This window comes from Syngnathoides biaculeatus, chromosome 1 (genome assembly GCF_019802595.1).
Source record: "Syngnathoides biaculeatus isolate LvHL_M chromosome 1, ASM1980259v1, whole genome shotgun sequence".
In the NCBI taxonomy this organism is placed as follows: Eukaryota; Metazoa; Chordata; class Actinopteri; order Syngnathiformes; family Syngnathidae; genus Syngnathoides; species Syngnathoides biaculeatus.
The window spans coordinates 5,430,151-5,450,748 of record NC_084640.1 but is presented as its reverse complement, the minus strand read 5'-3'; the positions used below and the strand labels follow the sequence as shown (position 1 = coordinate 5,450,748).

At 44.1% G+C, this 20,598-nt stretch overlaps 1 long non-coding RNA gene across 4 annotated transcripts in view; it reads right to left on the bottom strand.

Moving 5' to 3' along the window:
- The window catches only part of LOC133511379 (uncharacterized), a 34,537-nt gene extending 16,159 nt beyond the window's left edge, over positions 1-18,378 (bottom strand). For 2 of the 4 annotated variants that reach the window (XR_009797899.1, XR_009797914.1), the window contains exon 1: positions 18,080-18,378. This is a non-coding gene — a long non-coding RNA (uncharacterized LOC133511379). Of the gene's footprint in view, positions 1-17,890 lie in introns of all 4 variants that reach the window. The other 2 variants (XR_009797905.1, XR_009797909.1) reach the window with 2 other exon arrangements.
- Between the last annotated feature and the right edge of the window lie 2,220 nt (positions 18,379-20,598).

Sequence of the window (20,598 nt, the reverse complement as noted above, 5' to 3'; positions counted from 1 at the left end):
TCACAACATTCGCCACGGCACCGGTATTGAGAGCTACATTGAAGGTGCAAGCAAAGCTCAACAGCGCAACGAAAGTTGGTGGGGTTTTCTCAGTAGGGAATCAATTGAATTTTATATCTCACTCTTTACTGACCTTAAAGACCATGGTTTGTTGGACGTGACATATTTGGACAGAAATCTCATTCAGTTCTACTTGCAGGGTATACTTCAGGTAAGCTGTGTAATTTAATGTTCAATTTTCACACGATTAAAATGCTTATGGTGTAGGCCCATTTTTCCCGGATTCACAACAAGAAGTTACATTAACATCCACAACAAGGTGGGTTGTGAGCTTGTCAATCACAGGAAACAGAGTACTGTTGAGATTCTTACGATTTCAGAAAAGTGCTGTCTATCCCTGACTAACTCTTGCTTAAAATTACCAAGACCCTGTCTGTGGAGTTCATAGTCAATTTGGAACTTAGTTTTTCTCAACTTACGTTCTGATTTCCTACAACTTGATTTCAATCTCTTGACCATCATTGTGCTCCTACATGGTGTTTTTTACATCACCTGAAGATAGTCTTGGTTTTAACAGGAGCAACATTATTCTTGGCATTTGATATTTTTTAGGTGAAATTTTTCCAAAAGTTCATCAATTGTCTCGGGCTTTACAATTTGTGGCACAGCTCTAGTTTCCATAAGTTTAGTGGCAGTACTTTTGGAAGAATCTGCAGTTAAAAAAAATAAACAAAAATAGTGAGAAATAGCCATATCTTTAAAGTGCCACCGTCAGGAAATGCATGATTTTTAGTATGTTATTAATGAAAAAAAACGGCAGCCGACATGGACCCATAGGTTTTTTAACCACAAAACATATTTTTGACGTATACAGCTTTTTGTAACTCCCGCCATGAAAATCCTCTCAAGGGATTTGTTTTCGAGAAGAAGCAGAAAGTGGCGTAAAGGACAGACTCGCCCTCCAGTGGACTCGTTTGTTTCCATTAGTTTTACCTCGGGGAAGGTAGCTCGTTGTTCCTTCGTGTTGGCCAAAATGCCAGCTCGTTGCATTGCTGGACATTGCTTGAACACTTGGGAGGATGGATTTACCCTTCATAAGTTTGCAAGACGCGGTTCGTCGTGAAAAATGGATTGCACGGGTGCAGAGGATGAGAGCTTCGTGGGTTCCAAGTGACAGGCAGGTGTGTATACAGCTACTAAAAAAAAAATAGTTTTTTTGGGCAGACCACATAATCCGTCTCTCATAACGTAACAAAAGATCCGTGTACGAAATGTGTCGATGTGCACGTCGGACGGCATCGGGCTGCCGCGTCGCTTCGCCAGCAACGCGCACGGTCTCCCGGAAGGCGGTGGCTCTGAAGAACGCTGCCACAATGCAGCACTCAGCCGCGTGCGACAACAACGCAGCGCCCCGGATCGACGGTGTTGTTCGCGTACTGTGGCATCTATGAACAACCCCCTAAAGCAGCACGGCTCGGCTCTGCCTCACTCAGCCACCTTCGGCGACAACGCATTAAAGCGGCCCCGCTCTACGGTGTTGTTCATCACGTACTGCGGGGGCTGTGAACAACCCCCTAAAGCAGCAAGGCTCAGTTCCGTGATAAGCCACCTCGGCGCAAAAAATGAGCCACACCGGCCGGCTGCGATGAGCCGCGATGGCTCATCTCCACCGCAGAAGTGGATCGGACGGGAGGCAGTTTGGCCGTGATCGCATATCATCTGAATATGGCTCGACACAATCGTGTAATATTGCCCCGGTAACTTCACCCGGTTGTGTGCTTTTCGAAAAGAGCTTCCGAGTCAGAAGGGGCGTGTTCATCTCCCATAGTTCGGGTGCACCGCGTGTTTTCATTGGCGAATGTCCGGGTGACGTCACGGACAGAGGATACAGCCAATATTGCGACCACTTGGATATCGTAGAATGACACTTCTGCAACTTTGCACATGGATGACACGCTCTCCGCTCACATTTATTTTTTCGTATAGACATTGAAGTGAATAATATTATATGTATTTTTCATGACTATCTATTTCAGAATGTTTACAGGGATGACACTTGGCCTTTAAAGGAAAGCTCCGTTCATTGGTTACCTAGATGAAATGGCGATTATCTTGTTAATCCATTATAAATATAAGCATATCCAGAAAAATTCTAGTACAAAAATTGCAAATAATAACTTTAATCCACTCTTTTATCCAAGTAATCACATTTTTGTATGGTCGACGCCATTTTGACCATTTTTACGAGCTCACATGACAGGAAGTGACGTATCATGTGCATAAACAAAGGCTTCGTTACAGATCAATTCCTACACAATCACAGAGTGATTTCTCGGATTTATCCTCATCTGATGAAGAAACAGCAGCATCGGTTGATCGGGAAGAAAGAGGAATACGTCCATACAGATTTGAAACTGTGGCTGTTCCAGCCAACAGGGTGGCTGGGGTCCAAGGGACAATGAAGTGATCTTTGACTTGGTGGAAGTCGGGACTGTTGACATGATGATGGTGAGCATAGAAAATTTCAGTATGGAGCAACTTATTTGTGTGTGACATGTTGAACCACTTCTAGCTGCATAGCTTGCCCTGTGTCGCTTTGTACTTGAACTACTACTATTCCATGCCCAACTGGCATCGCTGACTGGTGTGCTTCCCGGCAGTCGGGGCTGTTGTGTGCCTTTGTCCTATATAAGTATGAGAAAGATCATCAATGGGGCTTATTCATACTGTACCGCTGCTTTGGGACAAAGTACACTGGTTAGGACAAACTACACGGACACTTGCTGCCTTTCTTCTTTGAATATTTTGACATTTCTGGAACATTCGCTAAATTGGAATAGTCACTGGAAAGAACATTTGCCTGTTTGGGAATATTCATTCAACATTGGTAACTCTGTCTTTGAACTTCTATTTTGTGTTCCTTATTTTATCGTGTTTGTGTTGTGTGATTAAACTGTCTTAAATGCAATACAACTGCTTTGTTGCATTTTGCTGGTATGAGCAAAGGGGACGTTAGTCTAAATTCACACGTAACAGTGCACAAAACGTTCCCTGCATAGTCTTTATTGTACGGCTCAGGGAGACCACACTTCGCTAGCCACTGTCTTTAAATGTTTCTTTTTCTTACTGGGCAGAATATGCCACCAAGCCTTCCTCGGATTATTTCTATCTGAATTATGGCGGAATTTCGCGATACAGTAGGGCATTTTCACGTGTCTGATGGCAGTGGTAATTCATGTAATGACACACTTTGTTTAAGCATAGATTACGTCACATCTGCGCAAGTAGGTCTTGTGACTTGCCAAAATGGCAGTTCCCATGAAAATTCATAATTGCTGATAAAAATCTTCTCAAAACACCATTAAATAATATCAGATTAACCTCAAATTTTCAATGTACAGTACATTTGACATGACCTATAGGATTGAGGCTTTTCATTTTTCAGTGAATGACTGGAGCATTCCTTTAATGTCAATTGATCCTTAGAGGTGACCAGGTCTAAGATGATTGATTGTCAGTTGGACTTTTGATATGTTGAGAAAGGTCAAATGTGTCAAGTATAGCAGAATGTTCTTTGGACTTTATTTCCATGTTGTTTTGAACATGTTAAAGTCTCCTGTTATGAGAAAAAGGTTGTAGTCAATACAAATAATTGACAGCAGTTCTGAAAAATCTGCCATAAATTTTCAATTTTTTTCTTGGAGGTCTATAAATTATAGCAACCATAATCCTTGGGTCACTTATACGCCCATGTTTAACAACAACAACAACAAAAAGTGCATTCAAAGAAGCTAATATCACCCTGTATTATTTCTTTACACTGAAATAAAAACAAAAATAAAAGTAATACCGCCACCTTTTTTTCCTATGCGACACTTGTTCATAAAATTAAAATTTGCTGGTATCACCTTATTTAAAATTCTACTACAGCCACTTTCAGTTAACCACGCTTCATTTAAGAACAAAAAGTCCAGATCATAGGTGCGTTTTCTCTGGGTATTCTGGCAGAATCTTAAAATGTGTAGAACGAAAAAGACTTTTCATTCAACTGGCGTAGAAGAAGAATCTACCTTAATTGGCCATATAAGAAGAAAATACTTGGCCATAGCAGAAGAGGGTGCCCTGAAAAGAGGATCCTACATGACGCTAAAACAAACAAACAAAAAAAAAATGGCAACATATGTTTTTTTTATTTAATTAATTAAAAACATATTTCGCAAAAAGTAGCAGCATGTGAAGCTCTTAAACACATGGAATGTGAAGGAAGCTACTATCACTTCTTGATTTTCTCCTTTGGGGTTGTCTCATTGGGGTCACCACAGCGCACATCACTTTCCATCTAAGCCTATGTCCTGCATCTTCCACTCTAACGCAACTGCCCACGTGTCTTCCCTCACAACCTCAACCTTCTCTTTGGTCTTCCTCTCTTACTTTTCCCTGGAAGCTCCAGCCTCAACACCCTTCTACCAATACACTCACTCTCTTGCCTCTGGATATGTCCAAACCATCAAAGTCTGCTCTCGCGAATTTTGTCACCAAAGCATCTAACTTTGTCCCTCGAATTAGCTAATTTCTAATGCTATCTGAGCTGTCCCTCCTAGAATGAATCTCAAAATTTTCATTTCTGCCACCTCCAGGTCTGCTTCATATTGTCTCTTCAGTGCCACTGTCTTTAATCTGTACATCGTGGTTGGCCTCACCACTGTTTTAGAAACTTTGCTCTCCATCCAAGAAGAGAGTCTTCTATCACTTTACACACCAGACTGTCTTGCGCACGCAGTGAGAAGGCAGAGGCACAAAAACGCAGGCTGACACCAGACAAATTCCACTAACTGTTCCAACCTGCTTGGTTAGGCTCCACTGAAAGCGTCTCTCACCTCTTTACGAAAAGCCGCACGTTTTTTCTTTCCTCAGCTTTCACCACATGGTTCTCTGCTCTCCCTTTGTCTTCTTATTCTTCCTCCCCACCACCAGAGTCATCTTAAACACCACCATCCTATGCTGTCGAGTTACACTCTCCCCTACTACCTTACAGTGGGTAACATTAATTCTGCACAAAATGTAATCCACCTGCATGCTTCTACCTCCGCTCTTGTAGGTCACCCTGTGTTCTTGCCCCTTCTGGAAAAAGTGTTCACTACTGCCATTTCAATCCTTTTTGCAAAGTCCACCACCATCTGTCACCCAAAGTTCCTGGATGCCATACTTAACCGTCACTTTTTCATCGCTCCTGTTTCCTTCACCTACATGTCCATGACAATCTGCACCAATCACAACTCTGTGTCTGAAATGCTCAGAACTGCTAAGTGGGAGAACTTGCAATACAGCATGGTGTTCAAATATTTATTTTTTTCACAATAGTTCTTTCCAGAATTTCTTTTTCAACTCTCAGTCACATCCTACCTCTGGGGCATCGCCGCTAATCACATTATACATAACACCCTCAATTTCAAGTTTCAGCCGCATTACTCAATCTCATACTCTTTTCACCCGAAAGACATTCTTAGCCAGCTCTTCCTTTAAAATAAACCTTACTCTATATCTCTATCTCCTCCATGGTAAAATAATTTAAAACCTGACTCTAAACTTTGAATCTTACTACTTTCCCACCTGCTCTCTTGGATCCACAATATATTTACCTTTCTCCTAATCATCATGTCCTAACTCCTGAGCTTTTCCTGTCATAGTCCCAATATTCAAAGTCCTTACATTCAATTGTAGGTTCTGAGGATTCCTCTTCTTCTTCTGCCAACAAATCCGCTTTCCTCCTCTTCTTTGTTTTTGGACCCACAATAGCTGAATTTCCACCGATGCCCTGCAGGTTAACTGTTCCAGTGGCGGACGTTGTTCATTGGGCTACGAGTGATCCAGTATGGGATTCTTTAGATGAATGCTGATAATTGTTTGGGAACATTTTAAGATGGATGTCCTTCCTGACACAGCCCTCTGCATTTTTCTAGGCTTCGACCCGCCGATAGATTGTACTGGCTCATGCTCACATAGGGCCGCATTATTCTAATATTACACTGTAGTTTATGTTGCTATATAGCAGGGGTGTCAAACATACGGCCCGCGGGCCGGATCTGGCCCGTCTGGTGGTTTGGTACGGCCCGGGGAAGAAAGCTACATTGTATAAAAAAAATAAAAATTTTCTTTAAAATTTGTAGTTCTTGTATTATCCGCTAGGGGGCGCAGTGTTTTAGTACGTGCAGACAACATGAAAGCAACACTGCGGCGGAACTAGGACCACCTTGACCTGGTAAAATTGAACGTCTGTACAGCGTCTATTGGCGACTATTGCATTATCTACTTTTCCGTTTCCCTTGCACCCTCATCAGCAAAATGTCTTTGTCAAAAAGGAGAAAAGTAGACACAGAGTGTCGGACTTTTCAAGAAAAATGGACATGTTCTTATATGTTCACGGAGGTGAATGGGAAACCCGTGTGCCTGGTGTGCCAGCAGCAAGTTTCGGTGCTTAAAGAATACAATATTCGGCGCCATTACGAAACTCAGCATGGTGAAAAATACAACAGTTTGCATGGAGAATTGAGAAAACAGAAGGTAAATGAAATGATGGCGCGTCTGAAGAAACAGCAATCTGTTTTCACCCGGAGCCGAGAAGCCAATGATGCTGCGGTGAAAGCCAGCTACCTAATTGCGAGCCAAATAGCAATGGCATCAAAGCCGTACAGTGATGGAGAGTTCATCAAAAACTGCTTGCTGACGGCTGCTGAAATTGTGTGTCCTGAGAAGCGACATGCTTTTGCCAATATAAGCTTGACAAGAAATACCGTGGCAGACAGGATTTCGGAACTCTCTGCAGATTTGGACCACCAACTAAAACGCAAAGTGGGGTAATTTGTGACATTTTCTGTTGCGATTGATGAGAGTACTGATATCACGGACGTCGCTCAACTGGCCATATTCATTCGTGGAGTTGACAAGACTTTGAATGTCACAGAGGAGTTTCTCGAGCTGGTGCCGATGATCGACACCACAACAGCTGAGGACATTTTCAGCTCCGTTGTCGGAGCGCTGGACAGAGTCGGAGCGGACTGGTCACGCGCCGTAAGCCTGGCTACTGATGGTGCGCCGTCAATGATCGGTAAAAAAGCAGGTGTTGTGACAAAGTTCAGAGATAAAGTACAAGCCGCAAATGGGGGAGGTTATTTTTGGACATTTCATTGCATTTTGCATCAGGAGGCATTTTGCAGCAAATCGCTAAGAATGGATCACGTCATGGAGGTGGTTGTCCGAACTGTTAATTTCATCCGAGCCAGAGGTCTCAATCATCGTCAATTTGACAGCTTTCTCAGTGACTGTAACATTATCCATGGTGTGCCTTATCACACGAACGTACGATGGTTAAGCAGAGGTGCTGTGCTAAAGCGCTTCTTTGATTTACGTGATGAAATCGGACAATTCATGAAGAAAAAAGGTAAACCTGTTAAGGAATTACAGTGCCATTTGTGGCTGCAGGACCTTGCGTTTATGGTTGACATCACTGAGCACTTGAATATTCTTAACAAAATGTTCCAGGGACGCAAAAAAATTGTAACACAGTATTATGACAGCATACGTGCATTCAAGTTAAAGCTCGGGTTATGGGAGACGCAGGTGGCAAGCGGTGACCCTGCTCATTTTCCCTGTTTAAAAGATATGTGCACAGCAAGCGTTAATTCTGACGTGAAACGGTACAAAGAGAAGATTTCTGGGCTGTTGATGGAGTTTGAGAAAAGATTTAAGGTTTTCAGCGAACTCGAAACAGATTTTGCAGTTTTTCGCTCACCATTCACAGTCAAAGCTTCTGATTTGCCCGTTGCCATGCAACTTGAAATCACTGATTTGCAGTGTGATGTAGAACTGAAGGACAGATTTGCCTCTGTAAGCTTGGACACATTTTACAAGTACCTCCTACCAGGCTATCCTGCATTGACAGCACTAGCTGCTAAAACATTGTCCATGTTTAGGACAACCTACCTTTGTGAGCAAGTTTTCTCACTAATGAACATTAATAAAACAAAACTGCACTGAAAGCTCACACATAAGCATTTGAATGAGATTCTGAAATTGGCTGCTTCTCAGGACATGATGCCTCATATTGATGCACTTGTGCAGGATAAACGATGTCAAGTTTCAAGGGCAAATTCCAAGCAAGACGAATAATTGCTGTGAAAGTTATTCATTTGTTCAAATTGCTTTCCAGATGTTGAAAAACAGTGTTTTTAAGTTCCACAAGGCTGGTACGAAATGTTTTTGGAACATTGTTACTATTTCTGTGATCAATTTTATGTACAACACACTTAAATATATGTTTAACTGTGTAAAAGTGTTGTTAAAATTGCACATACTTTATTTATGTTCTTATGTTATTCTCTTGTTCATAATATATTGTTCATAATGTAAAAGGAAAATTCTGTTAATAAACATTTCGAGAATTTACTCATTCTTTGCACTAATTATTAGTATTAGTGACTAATACAAAGGAAAAAAGTGGGCTTATTGTTAGTTCTATGTAATTTTGCAATGAGTTTACTGGTCCGGCCCGCTTGATCTCAAATTAAGCTGTATTCGGCCCGCAGACCAAAGGGAGTTTGACACCCCTGCTATATAGCATTACCATAAAGGGATTTTTTTTTAACGTACAAAATACCCCAAGCTCAATCACTGTTTTAAGGAGTGTGTTTATGATAAAAACACAAAACATAAATATTATATTTATATAAAATGAAAATATACATGAGTTTAAACAACTGGGTAAAAAGAAAATTTTGTATATAGAATTACATATTAATATATGGGATGTATGACGACAAATGCATGTGGTCGTTATTGATTTATTGAACCAATTTAAAAACCTTGAAACGGGACAGTTTCATAAAGCCTTTTTAGTACCCATGCGTTACTAGATTAATAGCTTATAATGTTTTGTTGTTGTTGGTGTTTGTATTTGTGACTGAACATAGCGAACATTGCACTGAAGCTTTAGATGAAGAAAAGTGAACCTTATTTAAAATGCAATATCTTCCAGATTTGCTTTTTTTTTCTAGAATCTTTCAGCACTAATTGACAATATTTTCTTTCTGTATTCCGGTTTTCAGTCTCGGTTTCCTTATTTTCGGTTATAGGTTTCAGAATTTACATTTTGGTGCATTCCGACTGAAAAGCCTACATCTTCATTTGGTGCAAATAGTAGAGACAAAAGTAAGGTTACCCCATCAGTGATAAAATAAAAGTCATTGACCTTGTTCATAAAAACAGGTCAATACACCAAGTAATTGGACAAAACATCGGTCTCTGCTTAGAAAGTGAGCCCTCTTACTTCAAGGCAGATTCTGGGGGACAGCTTCTCTCACTTTCTTCTTACTTGCCATTCTTTCAAAGTGAAAATTGCAAAAAGCCACAGTGAGGTGATATTTTTTTCGTCCTTAAAATGTAACAAAAAGGTACAGCAGACAATAGATGACTATGTTGCAGAGAAACTAAATTCAAAACTTTTGGCATGCTGGAAGTCAAGCTTCTTCTTCTTTTCCTTTCGGCTTGTCCCGTTAGGGGTCGCCACAGTGTGTCATCGTTTTCCATCTTAGCCTATCTCCTGCATCTTCCTCTCTAACCCCAACTGCCCTCATGTCTTCCCTCACCACATCCATAAACCTTCTCTTTGGTCTTCCTCTCGCTCTTTTGCCAAGGAGCTCCATCCTCAGCATCCTTCTACCAATATACTCGCTCTCTCGCCTCTGAACATGTCCAAACCATCGAAGTCTGCTCTCTCGAATCTGGTCTCCAAAACATCCAACTTTGGCTGTCCCTCTAATGAGCTCATTTCTAATCCTATCCAACCTGGTCACTCCGAGCGAGAACCTCAACATTTTCATTTCTGCCACCTCCAGTTCTGCTTCCTGTTGTTTCATCAGTGCCACCGTCTCTAATCCGTACATCATGGCCACTGTTTTGTAAACTTTGCCCTTCAGCCAAGCAGAGACTCTTCTGTCACATAACACACCAGACACCTTTCACCAACTGTTCCAACCTGCTTGGACCCGTTTCTTCACTTTCTTACCACACTCACCATTGCTCTGGATTGGTGACCCTAAATATTTGAAGTCGTCCACCCTCGCTATTTCTTCTCCCTGTAGCCTCACTCTCCCCCTCCACTTTTCTCATTCACACATATATATTCTGTTTTACTTCGGCTAATCTTCATTCCTCTCCTTTCCAGTGCATGTCTCCATTTTTCTAATTGTTCCTCTGCATGCTCCCTGCTTTCACTGCATATCACAATATCATCTGCGAACATCATGGTCAGAGGGGATTCCAGTCTAACCTCATCTGTCAGCCTATCCATTACCACTGCAAACAGGAAGGGGCTCAGAGCTGATCCCTGATGCAGTCCCACCTCCACCTTAAATTCCTCTGTCACACCTAAGGCACACCTCACCATTGTTCTGCTGCCATCATACATGTCCTGTACTATTTTAACATACTTCTCTCCCACACCAGACTTACGCATGCAGTACCACAGTTCCTCTCTTGGTACTCTGTCATAGGCTTTCTCTAGATCCACAAAGACACAATGTAGCTCCTTCTGACCCTCTCTGTAATTTTCTACTAGCATCCTCAAGGCAAATAATGCATCTGTGGTACTCTTTCTAGGCATGAAACCACACTGTTGCTCGCAGATACATACTTCTGTCCTGAGTCTAGCCTCCACTACTCTTTCCCATAATTTCATTGTGTGGCTCATCAATTTTATTCCTCTATAGTTCCTACAGCTCTGAAAATCCCCTTTGTTCTTAAAAATGGGAACTAGAACACTTTTCCTCCATTTTTCAGGCATCTTTTCGCCCGCTAGTATTCTGTTGAATAAGTTGGTCAAAAACTCCACAGCCATCTCTCCAAATTGCTTCCATACCTCTACCGGTATGTCATCAGGACCAACTGCCTTTCCATTTTTCATCCTTTGTAGTGCCTTTCTGACTTCCCCCTTAGTAATCATTTCCACTTCCTGGTCCTTCACTCTTGCCTCTTCAACTCTTCCTTCTCTCTCATTTTCTTCATTCATCAACTTCTCAAAGTATTCTTTCCATCTATTTAGCACACTACTGGCACCAGTCAACACATTTCCATCTCTATCCTGAATCACCCTTAGCTGCTGCACATCCTTCCCATCTCTGTCCCTCTGTCTGGCCAACCTGTAGAGATCCTTATCTCCTTCTTCGTGTCCAACCCAGTGTACACGTCTTCATATGCCTCTTGTTTAGCCTTTGCCACCTCTACCTTTGCCCTATGTCGATGTACTCCTTTCGCCTCTCCTCAGTCCTCTCAGTATCCTTCTTCTTCTTCTTCGCTAACATACAAATAAATACACATATGTGGACTATGGCAGAGGTGCTGAAACTATGACTCATGCCCCCTTTAAGGCCTGCCATCCATTTTCATTTTTATTGACTTCAAGATCCAGTAAACCGTCGTATCGTGGGTGATGTTATTTAATTCAATGCCAATATGTCACTTTAGAGAGGTACAGGAATTTTATTTGTCCACTTGAAGTCACAATCCACAGAAGTACATGCCTATTAAAAACAGGTGTGCTCTGCTTCTTTAATGTGAATGCCCTTGGAGACATAATGTGGAAGCATTGGCACTCCTCACATTGACAGTCCAGTCAAGCATTGTCTGAACCCAGAATTCATTGCCTTGATGTTTTGTTTTGTTTTTAAATTACAATGCACTGTCAAAAATAATTGGGTTAGGGTTAGGGTTAACTATTGGGATCCAATTTTGATGTCCAGGGAACAAAATTTAATGATGTACCCTACAGGCTTTAAAATTTAACCTCAATTTCCAAATAAGTAGTCTTGCTGCATAAATGGTCCAAACTGGCAAAAGGAACATCTGTACCATTTTCTTGACATGTAAGGGTACAAACAAGTGGTAGGCGTATGAAAAGTCATTTTGGAAGAGGCCACTGTTATATGGAAAGTTAGAATGTAGTTTCAAGAAATAAATGCTAGACAGAAATAAAATGTTGTTAGCTTGATAATGCTTTTTAGAAATGCTAATCTTTGGTAGATATCATGCAAAATTGAGACCTGATTTAAGGTTTTCAATTATATACACACCTACACGCGCACACACACACAAAATTAATTGATTTCCATGTTGTCGTCATACCCATCCATCCATCTTCTAAATTGCTTATCCTCACGAGGGTCACGGAAGTGCTGAACCCAAAATAAAAAAATAGAATCGTTTATATTAGAAGTGGCCAAATACTTTTTACAAGAGACCACATTTGAAACCAGAATTGTGTCTTTGACGACTTCATTCTCAACTTTGTCCCATTGTAAAATCCATTAAGTTTGAAATTTTTGAACTCTCCTCATCCTGTTGTTGCTCCTACATGTAGTGACTACTGCCCGCCGACTGACCTGCCTTTCATGCCTGCCGATTTCATTACTGCTGCTTCTGTGGGCTGTCTGTTGGATTCCCAACGTCAGTCTCAATAAAGACATTTCCCAAACCACCTCTGCGCCTCGCGGGTTGCGCATATGGGTCCAACCCCGTGTTCTGGTCATGCCAGAACTATCTGGCCATAACATGGACCCAGCCGACTCAGCTTCGCTCAGTCACTCCCTGCAAATCCAATTAAGACGTACCGCTGAGCAGGAAGCCACTTTCCAAGTGACCAATCACCGGCTACAGGAGATATGTGCTCGGCTGGATTCCTGGTTCACGTCCATGTCCAGTGCTACCGGCGCCAGTCCAAAGGCAGCTACCGCCGCAATGAGTCCAAGTCCGTCCAAGCCCGCTCCTCTTCAGGTCGCTGACGCCCAGCGGAACGTGTGTTTGCCACTCTCCCGGCCCAAGCGGTTCTCCGGAGACTTGGGTAATATTAAGCCCTTTCTCTCTCAATGTGATCTCCACTTTGTGTTACAGTCCTATGCCTTTCCCACCGACCGCTCCCGTAAAGCTTTCGTGATCTCCCGTCTGACGGGGAAGGCAGAACCCTGGGCCAAAGCAGAATGGAGTCGCGGTTCCAACACCTTGCACCTGGGCCTCCATTGTGTGAGCAATGATGCAGGTATTCCAATACGCATACCCGGAAAGTGAGGCGGCAACTTCGTTGATCTCGCTTCGGCAGGGCCAACGTAGAGTCACAGATTACGCGATCGAGTTTTGCATCCGGGCGGCCTAGAGCCGGTGGAATGAAGGAGCACTCTTCGACACTTTCTTCCAGGTGCTCTCGCCCATGATGAAAGACCGGCTCGTCCCATTGGAACTGCCTACGAACCTGGACTCGCTTATTGCCCTTGCCTTGAGAATTGACTAGAGGCTCGTGATACAGGAATGGGTCGACTCACTACAAGGGATGCCCAACAAAACCCCGGACTGCACATCGCTCTCCAACCGGCCAAAGTTGATGGGATGGAGCCCATGCAAGTCGGGGGGCAACGGCTCCCCTGAGGAGCGGCAACGATGCCGGCGAGAGGGCCGCTATTACTACTGTGGATGGCTGGACCACCTTGTGGCTTGCTGTGCGGTCAAGCCCACACAACCCGCATTCACTGTATCCACGACGGGGAGTTTACACTACACCGCAGGCAGCTCAACGCGGTCCCTGCTTCATGTGATACTAAGCACAGGTGGACTTTCACGTATGGCTACAGCGTTCATTGACTGATTCATTGTCAGATGCCAATCTCCTGAAGCCACAAGTAATTGACTTATTGGGCTTAGAGACATCTAGAACGCAACGTCTTCGGCATGCTTATGCGGCAATGGCAAGCGTTTGTGCCAAATAACCCACCGCACTCAGACTATGGACATGATGTTCCTGGACGCACAGACCGAACGCTTGAGTTTCCACGTTTTTGACTCCTAGAACAGCAACATACTCTGGGGAGCCCCTGCCTCAAGTAGCATAAGCCTCTCCAGCCAAATCAAGTCAAGGACTCGATATGTGGCATCACGTGCCTCGCATCCCCTGAGAAAAGGTCGCTCCGGAATTACCAGAGAACTCGCAGCCGGAGCTGGACTTGACTCTAGTTCCTCCCTGGTATTCCGATTTGAAAGAGGTGTCCTGTGAAGCAAAGGCTAAGTCCCTTACGCCTCACCAGCTGTATGACTGCACTTTTAATTTATTGCCCGGCACCTCACCCCCGCGGGGGAGACTCTTCTCTCTTACAGGCCCAGAACACCAAGCCATGAGGGACTATGTGGAGGAGTCACTGGCGACCCTCGTCATCACCCACCAGAGTTGGCTTCTTCTTTGTTGAGAAAAAGGACACATCCCTGCGCCCCTGCCTTGACTACCGGGGCCGGAACGACATCACGGTACAGAACAGGTACCGCCTTCCCCTCATCGGCACGGCCTTCGAGCTGCTGAAAGGAGCTGGAATATTCACCAAGATGCACTTGAGGAACGCATACCACCTTGTGCGCATTAGGGAGGGGGATGAGTGGAAAACTTCCTTTAACACGCCCACAGGACACTCTTGAGTACCTAGTAATGCCTTTTTGACTCACCAATGCCTACTGACCTGCCTTTCATGCCTGCCGATTTCATTATAGCCGATTCTGTGGGCTGTCTGGTGGATTCTCGACATCAGTCTCAATAAAGATGTTTCCCAAACCACCTCTCTGCCTCCCGAGTTGTGCATTTGGGTCTAAGCCCGTGTTCTGGTCGTGGCACATAAAATTAACTCTTCTAGTTAGAGCACCAACAACATTGTTAATTTTTAACACTGATTTATACAACACTTCCTGATGTCTAATGCAGTATTAAGTGTCAATTTTGACAAGGGTTCTTTTCTGTCACCTTATCCTGCATTCTCTTCAAAAGTCCAACATTTTTTTCCAGTCAGATTTGGAAAATTCTCCATTGTCACACCTGCCAGGTTGTCCCATTTCAGTTCCAACTTGGCAAAACACACAGTTACCTCTGTCAACAAGTCACTCTCAGTGGTGGTCCATTTAATTGATTGCAAGGCTGCTAGTCCCTCCATGATTTCAAAGTCTGCAGTTATCCCGCGTAAGAAGATGAGTAGGTGGCCAATCTCACGTATATCACTGCCCTTGGCCAAAGAAAAATAGTTTTTTTGTTTATCTGAAGCTCCATGTTTGCAGTGATGTCCTCAACCCACCTCATTAGTATGTTGGGAGAGTGGCACATCCTCAATTGGTCCCCTTTACTCCGGGCACATAACACAACAAAGTCCAATAAGCACTCCTTAATAAACCCTCCATCAGAAAACACCCTACTTGTTTTACCGACTTTGCGAGAAACTACATAATTTGTCCTGATGGCTGCATCTCTGTCTCTACAATGTTTTGTAAAAAAACAAACCTCGTTGGCTTTGCAGTTTTTAGCAATGCATCAGACTCCCTTGCGTGTTCTTCATCCAACATATTTTTTTGTGTTTATCCTCATGTTTGTGTAAGTACTTCAAATTGCAGTCTTTTAACACAGTGACGTGTACCACAAATTAAGAACGGGGCTTTACCTTTGACTTCTGCAAAGAAAGACTTGACAGTCCATGTCTCGTTGAAAACAGCATTTGTCATCAAATTTTCTATACTTGCCGTGATCTGACATCTTGAGGGTAACTTAGCTAGCATCACTTGCTGCTCACCTACAATCACACCTCACAGCATTTGCTTCCACACAGATGTAAATGCGTTTTTTTTTGTACTTCATGCACGACATACACATTTTATTTTAAAATGTATATTCTAATTTATGATTGCCCTCACCCTGGCCGCATAGGGTCACCCACCAGCCGGGATATGGCCTGTGGGTCGTAGAATGCCCAGTTCTAGTCTACAACAGTCATGTATTGACAGTGGGACTTGAACGCTAACAACTTCTATTCTCAGCAGCATGTCAATTGGCTGAAAAGAAGACAGTTGATTTATCACTGGTGGGAAACAAAATTACCAAGGGAGTGGTCACATGACAGAAATCAATATGGCAAAGCAGTAGGCTGTTGAGTATCATCCATGATTAAGTGCACGAGTATATTTTCATAGAAAGAAGATTATTTTACTTTGCAAATGTACTTTTTGATTTACTATTGGATTGCCAACGGGAATAGACCTAGTCTTTAATGGGACAGGGAAGTAATGAATGGACTTGTAAAATATGGAGCAAGCACCTTAGAGAAAAAGTCCAAGTCAGTAAAGCTGTCTTTTTTTTGGCTAATCGGGATAGCACTAATTCAATGTTGCAATGGACAAAAAAATGAAAGGTGAGAAATCCATTAAAGAGGACCAATTCTGCTCTTCTTGCCTGATACATTGCTGACAGCAGAACACACACTATCCCTAAGGTGTCCCTGGTGGCCTAGATGAAATCTTTGAGCAAAGTGGAGGGGAATTACAGTAATCTCTCGTTTTTTGCAGTTAATTGGCACCAGAACCACCCACGAAAAGTGAAAAACCATGACCATGGGGATGTATGTTTATGTAAGTACCAGAAGGTTTAAAATTTATAAACAACCATATGCGAAAGCTACGTTCAACTTCACAAGCAACATTTAAACCTGATTACTACCATACTTGATGAATCAAAAAGTCACATAAACAGAATCTATAAGAGAATATGAAATGGGCTACAAAATCTCAAGAACGAATACATCATGCCACGATCCAAAGACATTCAAGAAGAAATGAGACAAAAGTGATTGAAAGCCATCCATCTGGAAAGGTTACAAAGCCATTTCTGAGGCTTTCACCTATCACCGATAAAGTGCATCACAGGTTTTTTTCCACCCCCCAAACAAGACAGGTCTTCTCACAGTATGTACTATTTCACTTTAAGAAGGCCCCCCCCCCCAAAAAAAAGGCTGATCCATCTTTTGGAGGTGATTGTTAGCATTTAGCTAGGAAGCTCTACCCAGCAATTCCCTTTCTTTGTCATCTTCTTCCAATGCGCCATTTTCACGTCGGTTGACTCTGTGTGCATATTCTCTCTAGTTTAAAATCCATTCAATGTGCTCGTGCTTGATCTTAAAGCTTCTACCGAAACACCCAAGCTGAAGAGAACAATGCGTGATTAGAGGATTGCTTGAAAACGAATCTGCTTTCATTGTGTGGACAGCGCATTGCAAAAAAAAAAAAAAAAAAAAAAACGGACTGTCACAATGTGGAAGAGGAGGGGAAGGATCTGATGGATCGGCAAAAAAGTGCAACTTTTGGATATGATCAAAGACCGCAGAAGTTAGGCTTTTGTGGCGCCATGATGGTGTGAATGAATCAGCAGCGTGCCACATAAAGAATGATGTGGTAAACATCAACCTGAACCTGTAATGAAGCATTCAACCCCTCGATGACAAGGCTTTTCCGCAGCAAAGGCTGGTTTGAAAATTTTCAAAGACATGCGACCATATGGTATGAGCTGTCAAGTTTAGGAATTGTTGATGGCATTATGGCCTTGTACCTTGTGTTGGATTAAATTGATTAATTGTACATAAAGTTATCTCATATTTCCTTCCCTGTTTTGCTTTAAATGGTCTTTTGCTATGCTTAGTATCCTTCTCTTGACTTTTTTATTGTTGTGTAACTTGACACTTGTAGTGTTGTAATTTTTGTCCCAAGTGGGTATAAATGCTGTGCTGTTGATTAAACATTCTGGTACCCACACCCACAGCAGAATGGAAGTAATGTGAAAACTAGGCGTCACAGGCAATTGGTGCTACAGAATGACATAGAATAAAATCTGGACTGCGCAATCTGCATCCATCATTGATTCCGCCATTGTCGACAGGCTCTGACTTCTGGTGAGGGCAAAAAGTATGGTAAACATACACACAGTGTTAATTAATTACAGTGTGTTAAATGAAGCTTTCGCATATGGTTGTTTATATATTTTAAACCTTCTGGTACTTACATAAACATACATCCCCGCTACTTCATGGTTTTTCACTTTTCGTGGGTGGTTCTGGTGCCAATTAACTGCAAAAAACGAGAGATTACTGTAATTCCCCTCCACTTTTCTCAAATATTTCATATTTCAGTGTTAAACAATGTGATAAATATAGAATAATTAATTATGAAGGCTAAACTGAAACGCACTTACCGGTGAAAAGTTACTTCTTTGCAGCTGCCTGCACAGTTTTAACAGCCAACAGCGAAAAAATAAAGCTACACCTAACATATTCCAATTAAATTTGATGCTATGTTTCACAATGTACAAAGGTAAGGATGTCAAATTTCACCTGAAATAGTACCCAAAGCAATATTTTGCCATGACCGGAAGTTGAAGCCGAATTACCACGTGAAAGGGCGCAGTCCAGTTTTTATCATACGTCATTGATGCTACACAAGAAGACCACACATTTGCTTTGTTTGTGACTTTTTGTACTGCAATAAAAATGTTTAACGAGGCACTTTTACTATAATTTCTGCCTCAAGTGCGCTGTAATTTCTCGAAAAAAATGTGCAAATTTTTCCAAAAATATTTTCAAAAACTTCAAAGAGAGCATCATATTTAGATATGAATGAAAAGTAAAAACTACAATCACATTGTATAGTTGTATACAGGTACTTAAGAGTGATGAAAAAAGGTATACATATACATTTTTATATGATATTCTGTAGCGCCAGAGAAAAGGAGGCGGAGTGTCGGACACAGGAACAAAACTTGTTTTATTGCTCGACATCGAAACACTCTGATAACCTTTACTCCGGAAGCGCAACAACAATAACAGTCCGTGCGGAACCCTGCACCCCGACTCGAGGTCCCGCGGGTGAATTATGTAAACACCACACAAGCCCCCCCAGAATTCACCCATAGTCAAAATCCTCGTGCCGTGGAGGGATGACGACCCGACCCCGGCGGGTGTGCATTGTAGGGGCCGAGGGGGGCGGGGCCGCACTCTCCATTGAGTCACGGGACAAGGGCCCAGGCGGGGTCAAGGGCACCCCGGCAGGCGCAGGGGCACAGGGCAAAGGGGGACGACCCCGGCGCGGGGGGAGGGCCAACCCCAAAGGCTGGACAATGTCCAGGTGCGCGGGTTTGACCCTGTCCACGGAAACAGTCTCGGGTCTGCCGCCAATGTCCACAAGCAGGCTCTTATCCCCGTGCTCCAGGACCCTGAACGGCCCGTTGTATGGGGGGCGCAGAGGTCCATGGTTGGCGTCATGACGAACAAACACAAAATCCGCAGAGCGCAGGTGACCCCGAGCCGAGCGAGGTCGGGGAAAAGCGGAGACAGCCTCCACCTTTGCCGGAAGGGGGTAGGCGCCGTTCTTGTCTTTGAGGTGCCCGAGGAACTGGATAGAGGGCACCGCGAAAACACACTTCGCCGGGTTGATGATCCGGCCATGCTGCTCAAGTCTTGTGAAGAGGTCGCGGAGGTGCATCAGATGTTCATCCTCCAAGGAGCTGGCGACGAGGATGTCATCCAAATAGACGAACACAAATGGCAAGTCCCTGAGCACAGAATCCATTAAACGTTGGAAAGATTGTGCCGCATTTTTAAGACCAAACGGCATCCTCAGAAACTCGAACAGTCCAAACGGAGTGATTACAGCTGTCTTGGGAACGTCTGAGGGGTGCACGGGAACCTGGTGATACCCGCGCACCAGGTCGACCTTGGAGAACAAGATTTTGCCTGCCAGGTGGGCTGAGAAGTCCTGAATGTGTGGAACAGGGTAGCGGTTGGGCGTAGTGGCGTCGTTAAGGCGGCGGTAGTCACCACACGGTCGCCACCCACCACTCGGTTTAGGGACGATGTGTAGCGGCGAGGCCCACAGGCTATCCGAGTGGCGGACGACGCCCAGGCACTCCATGTTGGCAAACTCGGACTTAGCAACTGCTAGCTTCTCGGGCTCAAGCCGTCGGGCCCTCGCGTGAATCGGGGGGCCCTTGGTCTCAATGTGGTGCTCGACCCCATGTTTAGTCGTGGCAGAGGAGAAAGTGAGCCGTGTCAAGCCAGGGAACTCACCAAGGAGGAGCTGGTGCTTGGTGCTGTCCGAGAGCGAACTGGAGAGACCGCCATAAGTCGCCTCATTGCGGACGCAGGCGACTGTGGAGAAAGTCAGTGCATCCACCAGACAGCCCCTCTTAACATCCACCAGCAGCCCGTGGGCACAAAAAAAATCAGCGCCGAGGAGAGAGAATGTGACATCGGCAGTGACAAAGTCCCATGTGAAGCGCTGACTCCCGAAACACAAGTCCACAGTCCTCATGCCATAAGAACGGATAGGGGAGCCATTAGCGGACAGTAGGGGTGCCCCATGAGTCCCGCCAGCGGCGTTCTCCGCAGTGGCCGTCAGGACGCTCCTCTGGGCGCCGGTGTCGCAAAGGAATTTGCGCCCGGAAAGGGTGTCCTTGACGAACAGCAGCCGGCTCTTCGCGCCCACGCTCACGGCCGCTGCGGAGCGTGGGCTTTGGCGTTTCCCAACGCTTCGTAGTTGCAAGGGGCGCGGCACCTCTTCGCTTTCGCACCGAAACGGGCATGGAAGTAGCACAAGCCTGTGCCAGCACGGCCGTCGGTGGCGATGGGGCCCCTGCTGGTTGCCACCCCCGCGCCTAGAGGCGAATAACTGCGCGTCGCGGCCAGCGTCTCAGAGGAGAAGCGCTGGGTGGCCAGG